The sequence below is a fragment of the Halichoerus grypus genome, chromosome 10 (assembly GCF_964656455.1).
Source record: "Halichoerus grypus chromosome 10, mHalGry1.hap1.1, whole genome shotgun sequence".
Classification (NCBI taxonomy): domain Eukaryota; kingdom Metazoa; phylum Chordata; class Mammalia; order Carnivora; family Phocidae; genus Halichoerus; species Halichoerus grypus.
In genome coordinates, this window is record NC_135721.1 from 57,367,308 (window position 1) to 57,379,272 (window position 11,965).

Sequence of the window (11,965 nt, forward strand, 5' to 3'; positions counted from 1 at the left end):
ACTATGAGTAATAAACTGTCTTTTGTTTCTGACTCTGGAGTCTCATGTCTTCTACCAGCATGAAACTGTTGCTTGGTAACTTCTTAGCTTACAAGTAGGGTAAAAATCTCAAACCCTTCATAGTTCTTGACACCCATTCATTAGCAGATAGCATATATTTTACAATAGTAAATGTCTAGAATAATCAACATCTTTTTCAAATGTTGTACATGAGGTAAATTATATATTTAAATGTTATAGTTAAAAGTTAATTAAATTGAAGGCTTTTATACTTCAGATTTTTCTCCCTGCTTCCTATTCATCTGTACTTCTACCAGACGGTATGACGAAGAAAGGAAGTAAAACTCAAATTAGATTTTTCAGTTTGCTACTGCTCTGGAAAAGATTTAGTAATACATGGTATGTGAGCCATACTAAAAAGAGATGTATTTACCAGCAAATTTTCATTTTACTATTCCCATCCTTCTTTATCACAATAATCAAAAGTTAACTAATGTTTTTAAAGAAAAAATTGTATTGAGAAAGTATAGTTCTGTCAAGATTGCACACATTTTCTCCAAATTTTCTAATAAATAGTCATTAACTAAAAATACAAACCACATTTCCTGATCTACCATATCCTTTTATTCATTTTACCACAATCTTCCACAACGATGTGAGAGACTGGTAGAAAAGTTCAGTTTTATTTCTAGGTCCTATGTAAGTAGACATAGTCTATGCTAAATAGATATAGTCAATGCAAAAAAGTAAAAATTTAAATGAGACATTAAGATAAAATATACATATAAATAAAACTATTTTGTCCTATATAATCATAATGATGATAAGTCTGCCAGTTACCTAAATGAAAACTAAACAAAACAATTTTAATTCTTAGATAAATTGCCCATTTTCCCCCCTTCACGTGCCTCTGGAAAAATTAACTCAAATATATAGAAAACCAAGTCTAGACAGTAATAAGAATATATTATACAAGAGATCCTTGACAATATCCATCTATAAATGTTGTGTTTTCCCAACACTGTGAACCTGGGGATGTTTACTAATTAATTATTCCAAGAAATTAATATTCCTGCTCTGCTACCACCACAGCTCTAAAGTGAGAATAGTGGCATAGACAAGAACAGCTAGGAAGCACGTGCACTGAGAGGCTCACTTTCTCATTCAGGAATGGATCTATGAGCTTGTCTGACTATTCTTCAAAATTCTCAGATCTCAAATAATTTCCACAATAATTCATATTAGCTATGACATTGTGTCTTTTACCAGAATAAACTGTTTGCAATACCTATCTCTTAATGGTTTTGGTTCATTAAAAAGCCAAATAACCCAAACTAATATTACATTTTTTTCTTACTATCTATACAATAATAAAAATAAGAATTATCAAATTTGCAAGTAATATTATATTCTAAAACTTCATTAGTTATATTTTTTAAAATATATAAAAACAGGGGCGCCTGGGTGGCTCAGTCATTAAGCGTCTGCCTTCGGCTTGGGTCATGATCCCAGGGTCCTAGGATCGAGCCCCACGTTGGGCTCCCTCTGCGGGAAGCCTGCTTCTCCCTCTCCCACTCCCCCTGCTTGTGTTCCCTCTCTCACTGTCTCTCTCTCTCTGTCAAATAAATAAAATATTAAAAAAAAAAAAAAGACACAGCAATGAAATAGAATGGTAAGCCCAGAAATAAACCCTCACAGACGTAATCAAATGATTCTGATTTTCAACAAGAGTACTATGACCATTCAATTGGGAAAGAACAATCTTTTCAACAAATGGTGCTGGGAAAACTGGATATCCACATGCCAACGAATGAGGTTGAACCTTACCTTGCACCAGAAAAAAAAATTAACTCGAAATGGATCAAAGATCTAAACGTTAAGGCCTAATTTATATAATAATACTCTTAGAAGGAAATACGGGGGAAAAGTTCATTGCACTGGATTTGGCAGTGATTTCTTGGATATGACACCAAAAGTACAGACAACAAAAGTAAAAATAGATTAAACTGAACATCAATATTTAAAACTCTGTGACTCAAAAGATACTATCAACAGAGTAAAAAAGTAACCTACAGGATGGGAGAAATATTTACAAATCATGTATCTGGTAAGAACTCCTAAAACAACAACAAAAAAACAAAGAGCCCTATTAAAAATGGGCAAAGACCTTGAATAGACATTTCTCCAAATGTAATATATAAATGGCCAATAATCACATGAAAAGATATTCAACATCATTAACTATTAGGGAAATGCAAATCAAAACTAGAATGAGATACTACTTCACCACATTAGAATGGCTATTATTAAAAAAAAAAAAAAAAGTCACCAAGGATGTAGAAAACTGGAACCCCTGTGAACTCTTGATTCTAATATAAAATGCTATAGCTGGTATGGAAAACATACAGTGGTTCCTCAAAAAATTAAAAATAAAATTGCCATCCAACAATTTCACTTCTGGTATATACCCAAAAGAATATAAAGTAGGGATTCAAATATTTGTACATCCATGTTCACAGAAGCATTATTCACAATAGCCAAAAGATGGAAACAACCAAGGTATCCAACAAAGTATGAATAAATTAACAAAATGTGGTATATACATACAATAGCATGTTCAGTCTTAAAAAGAAAGGTAATGCTGACAAATGCCACAGCATGGATGAACCTTGAAGACATTATGCTATGTGAATAAGCAAGTGACAGACAAATGCTGTGTGATTCCACTTATAGGAGGTATCTGGAGTAGTCGGATTCACAGAAGCAGAGAGGAGAATGTGGTTACCAGGGGCTGGGAGGTGGGAGAATCAAGAATTGTTTAATAGGTATGGAGTTTCAGTTTTGAGAGACAAAAAAGTTCTGGAGACTGGCTGCACAACAATGTGAATATACTTAACACTACTGAACTGTACACTTAAATCTGATTAAGATGATGAATTTTATGTTTATGTGTATTTTATCACAATTTTTTAAATATGCATATAACGGGGTACCTGAGTGGCTTAGTCAGTTAAGTGTCCGACTCTTGATCTCAGGGTTGTGAGCTCAGCATGGATAACATACAGGTTTACCTTATTATATGACCTTGAAGGCTCTGCAAGAAGTACACTGAGATTGGTTATCTTCTTAAAATAACTCCAAAAAAGAGCTAAATTTCAGAAGTACCAAGATTTTTCTAAATTTTAATAACCTAGAAGTATAATCCTAGTTAAATAACACCAATTTGCTTTTTAAAAAAGTCATGGGGATTAAAACACAATTCTTAAAAAACTCACATTTTGGAGAATTTGGGAAGATGGTGAAGTAGGAGAATCCTGAACTCACCTCCTTCCATGATCACATCCAAGGCTGCAACTACATATAGTGTAACTCAATCTGAAAATGACCTAAAGACTAACAGACTAGCTCTTCCACAGCTAAAAATGTAAAGAAAAAGCCACATCAAGAAGGGTAGAAGGGGGAAAAAAAAAAAAGAAGGGTAGAAGGGCCAGAGATGTGGCTAGGAATCAAAACCCTGGTGCAATGACCCACAAGCAAGTGGGATATCAAAAGTGTAGAGGTCCTCCCTGAAGAGCAAGGGGACCAAGCCCCACATTAGGTATATTCCCCACCTGGTGATCTGTGCTGGGAGGACAGGCCCCCATAATGTCTGGCTTTGAAAATCAGCAGGGCTTAACTCCAGAAGAACCGGAGGGCTATAGAACTGAGATTCTATTCTTAAAGAAACCAGCACATTATAGCATTCACTCCAACGCCCAGAAGAGGGGCAAGTGTTCAAAAAGCACGTGGGCCCTACATGAAGAAAATTTTTGACTAACTTTAGGGCATGTGCTAGAGGGGCAGGGATCAGTAGGAACTTTTCTGGGAATGGAATTGCTGATGAGCACCATTATTCTTGATGCCCTTCAGCCTCGCTAGCCCAACATTGGTGGAAGACAGCACTGACGATCTCTATCTAACTTGCTAGCAGGGCTTACCCAGCCCCAACATTCCCCCCAAAGACCCACCCCCACCCTACCTGCCCACCTCAACAGGCACCACTCCAAAGTGTCTTCTGCCCCAGTAAGGGGGTCCAGCACCACCCACCAGCAAGTCCACAAGAGTTATAGCAGAGCCTGTCAGCCAGCTCTGCCAGAGGCTAATCCCACCAACCAGCACCCCCTCAGCAGCATCAGCCAGGCCTCTCCACCATCTGTGCCAGGGAATAGCCCTGTTCACCAGTATGCTGGCAGTAGTCACACCCAGTCACTGCAGTCAGCCAATCTAACCCAGACCCACCATCAGAATGCCCATAAAACTTGTGGCTCAGTCATTAACAGGAGGATGCATGCAGCTCACACAGGAGACATTCCTGAAGCACCTGGTTCTGGTGACCAGTGGATTGCACTACTGCCCCCCCCACCCCACCGACACCCTGTATACAAAGCCACTATTTTCAAGGCCAGGAGACATAGCTGACCTACCAAATACATAGAAACAAACACAGAGAGTCAGACAAAATTAAAAGAAGAACAGTCTAAACAATAGAACAGGACAAACCCCAGAAAAAGAACTGAACAAAATGTAGGTAGGCAATCTACTGATAAAGAGTTCAAAGTACTGTTTGCAAAGATGCTGTTTGCTTTTACTAGTGAGATATTTTTCCTTTCATAATGTTCTTACTTTTAGTTATGGCCTTTCCTCCAGATTTGAGAGAAGAGTGGATGAATTCAGTGAGAGTATCAACAAAGATATAAAATATTTAAAAAAAATAAGAGCTAAAGAATACAGTAACTGAAATGAAAAACATACTAGAGGGAGTTGAAAGCAGATAGAGGATGCATAAGAACAGATTAACGATCTGGAAAACAGAGTAGTGAAAACCATCAAAGATGAACAGCAAAAAGAGGAAAGAATTTTAAAAATTAAGATAGGTCAAGCAGGGGCGCCTGGGTGGCTCAGTCGTTAAGCGTCTGCCTTCAGCTCAGGTCATGATCCTAGGGTCCTGGGATCGAGCCCCACATCAGGCTCCCTGCTCAGCGGGAAGCCTGCTTCTCCCTCTCCCACTCCCCCTGCTTGTGTTCCCTCTCTCGCTGTGTCTCTCTGTCAAATAAATAAGTAAAATCTTAAAAAAAAAAAAAAAAATAGGTTAAGCAACCTCTGGGATGACATCAAGAATACTAACATTCATATTATAGGAGTCCCAGGAGGAGAAGAAAGAGGAAAAGAGGTAGAAAAGTTATTTGAAAAAGTAATAGATGAAAACTTCCCTAACCTGGAGAAGGAAACAAACATCTAGATCCAGGAAACACAGAGACCTAAACAAGATGAACCAAGAAGGTCCACACTAAAACACATAATAATTATAATGGCAAAAATTAAGAAAAGGAGAGAATCTGAAAGCAGTGAGGGAAAAGCAATTAGTTACATACAAGGGATACCTCATAAGGCTATCAGCTGATTTCTCAGCAGAAACTTTTCAGGCCAGAGAAGAGTGGCATGATATATTCAAAGTGCTGAAAGGAAAAAAACCTACAACCAAGAATACTTCACCTGGCAAGTTTATTATTCAGAATTGAAGGAGCAACATAGCATTTCCCAGACAAACAAAAGTTAAAGAAGTTCATCACCACTAAACTGTGCAAGAAATGTTAAAGAGCCTTCTTTAAGCAGAAAAGGAAAGGCCATAACTAAAAGTAAGAACATTATGAAAGGAAAAATATCTCACTAGTAAAAGCAAACATATAACATAGCAGTCAATCACTTATAATGCTAGTACAAAGTTTAAAAGACAAAGGTAGTGGGACACCTAGGTAGGCCACATCGGGCTCCCTGCTCACTGGGGTGTCTGCTTCTCCCTCTGCCTGCTGCTCCCCCTGCTTATACTCTCTCTCCTTCTCTCTCTGACAAATAAAATCTTTAAAGAAAAATTCTCAAAAGACTAAATTAAAAAAAAAATTTTTAAAGACAAAGGCAGTAAAATCAATTATGTCTACAAAAATTAGTTGAGACATGCAGAATAAAAAAATATACATATGACATCAGACACCTAAAACGTGGAAGGGGGAGTAAAAATATAGTGCTTTTAGGATGTGTTCAAACATAGGTACCCATCAACTTAAAAAAAAAAAAATGAACTACTATAAACATAGGAGGTTATATTCTATGAACATCATAGTAACCATGACCAAAAACCTGTAGCAGATACACAAGAAAATATACAGAAAGCCAAGTATAACATTAAAGCCATCAAACCACAAGGAAAGAGAGCAAGAGAAGAATGAACAGAGAACTAAAAAAACAACGAGAATACACTCAACAAAATGGCAATAAGTTCATAACTAACAGTAATTGTTTTAAATGTAAACAGACTAAGGGCTCCAATCCAAAGACATAAAGAAACTGAATGGATTAATAAAAATTTTAAAAAGACCAATCTATATGCTGTCTACAAGAGACTCACTGTATTTATTTATTTATTTATTTATTTATTTATTTATTTATTTATTTATTTTTAAGTAGGCTCCTTGCCCAGCATGAAGCCCAATATTGGGCTTGAACTCACCAACTCACCACCCTGAGATCAAGAGTTGGACACTTAACCGACTGAGCCACCCAGGAGCCCCAAGAGATTCACTTTAGATCAAAAGATACATACAACCTGAAAGCAAAGGGATGGAAAGAGATACACTATGCAAATGGAAGAAAACAGAATAAAGGCCTTATATGAAAAACCCACAGCCAACATTATACTCAATGGTAAAAAACTAAGCCTTTTCCCCTAAGGTCAGGAACAAGATAAGAATGTCCACTCTCATCACTTTTATTCAACATAGTACTAGAAGCCCTAGTCACAATGATTACACAACATAAAGAAATAAAAGGCATTCCCATTTGGCAAGGAAGAAGTATAACTCTATTTACAGATGACATGAGACTATATATAGAAAACCTTAAAGACTCCATCGAAAAACTACTAGAACTGATAAATGAATTTGGTGAAGTTGCAGGATACAAAATCAACATACAAAATTCTGTTGCATTCCTATATACTAATAATGAAGCAGCAGAAAGTGAAATTAAGAAAACAATCCCATTTACAATTACACCAAAAACAATATCTTAAAGAGGTGAAAGACCTGTTCTCTGAAAACTATAAACCACCAATGAAAGAAATTGAAGAAGACACGCAAAAAATGGAAAGACATTTCATGCTCATGGATTGGAAGATCAAATATTGCTAAAATGGCTATACTACCCAAAACTATTTACAGATTAGATGCAATTCCTACCAAAATACCAGTAACATTTTTCACAGAACTAGAACAAACAATCCTAAAATTTGTATAGAACCACAAAAGATCCCAAATAGCCAAAGCAATCTTGAAAAAGAAAAATCAGAGGTATCACAATTCCAGATTCCAAGTTATATTACAAAGTGGTAGCAATTAAAACAGTATGGCACTGGCATAAAAACAGACAGATCAATGGAATAGAATAAAAAAAACTCAGAAATGAACCCACAATTATACAGTCAATCAACAAAGGAGGAATGAATATACAATGGGAAAAAGACAGTCTCTTCAACAAATGGGTGTTGGGAAAACTAGGCAGCAACATGAAAAAGAATGAAACTGAATCACTTTCTTTTACTATACACAAAAAAAACCTCAAAATGGATTAAGGACCTAAATATGAGACTTGAAACCATAAATATCCTTGAAAAGAGCCCAGGCAGTAATCTCTCTGACATCAGCCATAGCAACATTTTTAAAGATCCGTCTCCTGAGACAAGGGAAATAAAAGAAAAAATAAACAATTTGGACCTCATCAAAATAAAAAGTTTCTGCACAGTGAAGGAAACAAAACGGAAAGGTAACCTAATGAATAGGAGAAGATATCTGCAAATGACATATCCAATAAAGGATTAGTATCCAAAATATCTAAAGAACTGATACAACTCAACACCCCAAAAACAAATAATCCAATTAAAAAATGGGCAGAAGACACAAGCAGACTTTCTCCAAAGAAGACATACAGATGACCAGCAGACACATGAAAAGATGCTCAGCATCACTCATCTTAAGGGAAATGCAAATCAAAACCGCAATGAGGTATCATCTCACACCTGTCAGAATGGCTAAAATCAAAAATAAAAGAAACACATGTTGGCAAGGATGTGGAGGAAAATGAACCCTCATGCACTGTTGGCGGGAATGTAAACTGGTGCAGCCATTGTGGAAAACAGCATGGAGGTTCCTCAAAAAGTTAAAAAATAGAACTACCCTATGATCCGGGAATCACACTCCTGGGTATTTATCCCCCAAATACAAAAACACTAATTCAAAGGGATACATGCACCCCTATGTTTATTACTGCAGTATTTAAAATAGCCAAACTAGGGGCACCTGGGTGGCACAGTCACTTGAGCGTCTCAGTTTTGGCTAGGGTCATGTTCTCAGGGTGGTGAGACTGAGCCCCACGTCTGGCTCTGCTCTCAGCATGGAGTCTGCTTCAGATTCTCTCTCCCTCTCCCTTTGCCCTTCCCCCTCATGCTCTCTCTTCTAAAACAAATAAATAAATCTTTAAAAATTTCTTTATTTTATTTTTTTAAAGATTTTATTTATTTATTTGACAGAGTGATACAAAGCAAAAGAGGGAACACAAGCAGGGTGAGTGGGAGAGGGAGAAGCAGGCTTCCCACTGAGCAGGAAGCCCGATGCGGGGCTTGATCCCAGGACCCTGGGATCATGACCTGAGCTGAAGGCAGATGCTTAACAACTGAACCACCCAGGTGCCCCCCCCCAAAAAATTTTTTTTTATTTATTCATTTGAGACAGAGAGATAGAGAGAGAGCATGAGCAGGGGGAGGTGCAGAGGCAGAGGGAGAAGCAGGCTCTCTGCTGAGCAGGGAGCCAGATGTGGGTCTCGATCCCAGGACCCTGGGATCATGACCCGAGCCGAAGGCAGAGGCTTAACCATCTGAGCCACCCAGGCGCCCCAAAAAATTTTTATATAAAATAGCCAAACTGTGGAAGCAGCCCAAGTGTACACTGATAGATGAATGGATAAAGAAGAGGTGATATACACACACACACACAAACACACACACACACACACACACACACTGGAATATTACTCAGTCAAATCAAAAAGAATGAAATCTTGCCAACTGCAATGACACAGACAGAGCTAAGAAGTATAATGCTAAGTGAAATAAGTCAGTCAGAGAAAGACAAATACCATATGATCTTACGCGTATGTGGAATTTAAGAAACAAAACAGATAAACATAGGGGAAGGGGAAAAAAGAGGGAAGCAAATCATAAGAGACTCTTAATTATAGAGAAAACAAACTGAGGGTTGATGTAGGGAAGGGATGGGGGGATGGGCTAAATGGGTGATAGGTATTAAAGAGGGCACTTGTTGTAACAAGCACTGGGTGTTATATGTAAGTGATGAATCACTAAATTCTACTCCTGAAACCAATATTACTCTATATGTTAACTAACAAGAATTTAAATAAAAACTTGAACAAAACAAATGAACAAAGAAAAAAAAAGATAAACCAATAAAGAGACTCTTAATTACAAACAGATGGTTACCAGAGGGGAGGTTGGGGGGGGGTTGGATAGGGGAAATAGGGGATGGGGATTAAAGAGTACACTTACTATGACCAAAAAAAAAAAAAAACTATAAGACACCGATGAATGAACTGAATATAATAACACAAAGAAATGGAAAAATATTCCATGCCCATGGATTAAAAGAATAATATTGTTAAAATGTCCATAGTACCCAAAGGAATCTGCAGATTCAATGCAATCCCTATCAAAGTATCAACAGTATTTTTCACAAAACTAGAGCAAATAATCCTGAAATTTGTATGGAACCACAAAAGATCCCAAATAGCAAAAACAATCTCAAGAAGGAAGAACAAAGCTGGAGGTATCATAATCCCAGATTTCAAACTATACTACAAAGCTATACAACTATACAATGGTAATCAAAACAATATGATACTGGCACAAAAACAGAAACATAGATTAACAGAAGAGAATAAAGAGCCCAGAAATAAACCCACATTTATATGGTCAATTAATCTATGACAAAGGAAGCAAAGGCAAAAGTACACAATGAGGAAAGACAATCTCCCCCAGTGGGAAAACTGGACATTTACATGCAAAAGAATGAAACTGGACCACTCTCTTATACCATATAGAAAAATAAACTCAAAATACATTAAAGACCTAAATATGAGACCCAAAACCATAAAACTCCTAGAAGAAAACAAGTGCAGTAAACTCATGGACATTTGTCTTAGCAATATTTTTTTTTTTTATTAGCAATATTTTTGGATCTGACCCCTCAAACATGGACAACAAAAGCAAAACAAATATTTTTTTTTTAAGCAAAAACAAGGGCACCTGGGTAGCGCAGTCGATTAAGCATCTGACTCTCGATTTCAACTCACGTCATGGTCTGAGGGTCGTGAGAGCAACTCCTCTGTCGGGCTCCATGCTGGGCATGCAACCTGCTTGGGATTCTCTCTCTCCCTCTCCCTCTACCCCTCCTCACTCGCTCTCTCTCTCTCTCTCAAAAAAAAAAAAAAAAAGGCAAAAAATAAATAACTGGGACTACATCAAACTAAAAAGCTTTTACATAGTGAAGGAAACCAACAACAACAAAAAAGGCAGCCTACTGAATGGGAGAAGAGATAATATCCAAAATATATAAAGAACTCAGAAAACAACACCAAAACACCAAAGAACCCAGTTTAAAAAATGGGCAGAGGTGATCTAACTTAACATTTTTCTGAAGACATACAGATGGAACAGACATATGAACAGATGTTCAACATTATTAATCATCAGGGAAACAAACCAAAACCACAATGAGATATCACCTCACACCAGTAGGAATGGCTACTATCAAAATGACAAGAAATAAGTATTAGCAAGGAGGTGGAGAAAAGAGAACCCTCATGCACTATTGGTGAGAATGTAAACTGGTACAGCCACTATGGAAAACAGTATGGAGGATTCCTCAAAAAATTGAAAACAGAAGTACCATATGATCTAGTAATTCTACTTCTGGGTATTTACCTGAATAAAACAAAAACATTAATTTAAAAAGATTTACCCCTACATTTACTGGGGCACTATTTATAATTGCCAAGCTACAGAAGCAACCTAAGTATCTACAGACAGATGAATAAATAAAGAAGATATCTACACAAAGGAGTATTACTCAGCCATAAAAAAGAAGGAAATCTTGCCATTTGTGTCATGGATGGACCTAGAGGGTATTATGCTAAGTGTGATAAGGCAGATGGAGAATGAGAAATACCAAATAATTCATTATATGTGGCATCTAAAAAATAAATGAATAAACAATAAAAAAAACAGAAACAAACTCATAAATACAGAAAATAAATTGGTGATTGCTAGAGGGGAGAGTGTGGGAAGATGAGCAAAATAGTTATAAAATAAGTCAAAGGGATGAAATGTGCAGCATAGGGAATACAGTCAATAATATTGTAATAACTTTGTGTGGTGACAGATGATGCTTACACTTATAGTGAGCATTTCATAATGTATATTATTGTCAAATCACTATGTTATACATCTGAAACTAATGTAACATTGTATGTGAACTATATATACTTACAATAAAATAATTTTAAAAATAAAGGGGCACCTGGCTGGCTTAACCTGTAGAGCACGCAACTCTTGCTCTAAGGGTCGTGAGTTCAAGTCCCACATTTGCTATGTAGGCTACTTAAAAAACTAATAAAAATAAAAATAAACTGAAAAATAAAAAATCCAGATTTAATTTTGCTCTGCTAAAAATCTACTTTGATATTCTACTTCCATTCTCAAAGAAAACAAGCAGTATTCCTTAATTCTCTCACAATTTTTTTTTTAGAGAGGGAGGGGAGAGGGGCAGAGAGAGAGGGGGAGAGAGAATCTTAAGCAAGCTCCACG